The sequence below is a fragment of the Trichechus manatus genome, unplaced genomic scaffold (genome assembly GCF_000243295.1).
Source record: "Trichechus manatus latirostris isolate Lorelei unplaced genomic scaffold, TriManLat1.0 scaffold00302, whole genome shotgun sequence".
Taxonomy (NCBI): Eukaryota; Metazoa; Chordata; class Mammalia; order Sirenia; family Trichechidae; genus Trichechus; species Trichechus manatus.
Window position 1 is genome coordinate 694,902 of NW_004444238.1, and position 2,145 is coordinate 697,046.

The 2,145-nt window shown below is 47.7% G+C and overlaps 1 pseudogene; it reads right to left on the reverse strand.

Annotated features, from left to right (window-relative positions):
• Nucleotides 1–431: 431 nt before the first annotated feature.
• On the reverse strand, nt 432–1,734 carry LOC101359085 (G-patch domain and KOW motifs-containing protein pseudogene; annotated as a pseudogene).
• Nucleotides 1,735–2,145: the final 411 nt, after the last annotated feature.

Here is a 2,145-nt window from a genome sequence, read left to right on the forward strand (position 1 = left end):
AAATAAACCAGTAAATAAAATACAACTGTTCCTATATGACAGACTATAATTAAAGCCAACCTCAGGCAAATTATTTCCAAATTTTCCAAGACATTTGCTAAAGTCATAAACTGGTGACCTCCTCTTTTCTACCTTTTTAAACAATTAAAAAAAATTACATATAAAGTTGTCATGTGGGTGTTTATTTACTGAAAAGTCAGTATTTTTTTTTATTTGAAATGATTTTTATAATATACAAAATTCTGGTGAATATTGGGTTTGTTTCTAGCATTGCTTCTGGTCGATTCACCTTTGTCCTTGTTCCTGTACCAGTACTGCACTTACAAGTGGTAGACGCAAAAACTTATATTCCAATTTTACTGAAAACAAGTTTTTTATTCTGTAAAGAACTGGGATGAATCTGGGGGACTGGAGTCACTGGGACCCATGTACTAGCAGACGGCATCATATTGAAGCTCCACCAACTGATTCTCTCAGCTCTACTAAAGCCCAGCTCTGCTCTGTGTCCAGGTCCAGTAGACGTCCCACCCTTCCAGTCTATGGTCCCAGCACCACCATCACAGGTTGCCTCGACCCTGGGAATCAGGGTCTCCGACACATCTTCCCTCAGGCCTTCTAGGATACGGCCTTCCTCCGTCAGACGTACACAAGTATCTTGGCTCAGGACATCTTTAATTGTCATCTTGGTGTTGTAATACTGGCTGCCCTTGTGCAGCTTGTCCACAAACCACACACACAGGTCTCTGCACAACCATCCTGTCAGTCTGGAGGGTGTTTCTGTTTCCTCTCTTAGTCTTCCTGCTGAACATGGAAGTCCCGATCCCAGAGGGCCTTCCATGACAAGGCTGTTCTGTTTTCTGTTCTTTTTTTCCTGAGAAAGTTTTCCTCACTTGGCTGAGATCCAAGGAGTTCTTTTCAAACTCCTGCTGGGAGACAGGTGGCAAGCAAAACTCACTAACAGTCACCACACAGCTCCCCATTGCCAGAAGAACCATAGCCCGAACACTGTCAGCATTCAGGCCTTCCACCTTCCCATAGACACCTCGTGGGGATCAAACAAGACCACTAGTTGCTCAGGGCACCAGTCCTTGACGTTGGTCTTCCTTCTCCATCTTTTGCACCATGGGCCTCTGTGAGTTGACACGGGGCTTCACCCCTTGATTAAAGGTACGGCGGCTGCCCTTGCCAGGTTTCCAGCCCATGCCTCGCACCATGACAAGCCTGTATACCTCCACAGGGACGTCCTCGTAATCAGCCTCCTCCAGCACCGGCTTAGCGTGGAGTTCGTTGTCCGCCCCTTCCCGTTTGGGGATGCATCCCTTCTGGATCATAGCGATAGTGGAGCTTAGGGTCGACACCCTCATTCTCTCTTTCCTCCAGAGACTTCTTGGATTCCTCGGTGAGCTCCTTCGTGGCCTGGGACATCAGCATCCCATTCACCAAGGCCTCAGAATCTCTGGATGGTCCAGGTGTCTGGATCAGTTGCTGCCTGTGATGTCCATTCTGGATCAATGGGATGACAAATTCCTTAGGGAATTCTGAGGGCATCATACTCTGCAGCTCCCTCCCTTCCACAGTCTTCAAGAAACCCTTCTCCTCCAGAGCGACCCTCGCACTGTCTCCCAGGTCCAACACCTGCCTCCGGGCACACATGCAACTATAGTGGAAAGAAATTGGGGCAGTAGAGACTGCCGCGGGCGGTGAAACGTTCTTCTCCGCATCAGCCTCCGCCATCGTGCCCCTCTTCCCTGGCCGGTGTGCTGTTTGCCAAGAGTTATTGCGTATTGCTTGATGAGATAATGTTTGTTGAGGTTTGCTTATGGAGATTACCAAGGTGTTAAATCAATCATTTCTTTTGTTTTGAAGAAACCTAATCATTCTATTAACTCCTACAGGAAGGCACATGAAATCCAATCGGGGGGAAAATTGGGCGTGGTCTTCAGAGTTAAATAAAAGGCATCCAAGGAACGAAGCTCACTCTTCTCCAGAAGAGACAGACTGCCTCTCCTGCCCGCGGAGTCTTCTGAAAACGGCTGCTACCACACCAGGAGGACCTGATCCCTGGACTGAGTTCCATAACACCACTTCTTCGGCAAGCATTGGGGAAACCCTTCGCATATTCCTTCGGTGAGTTCACAATTTACA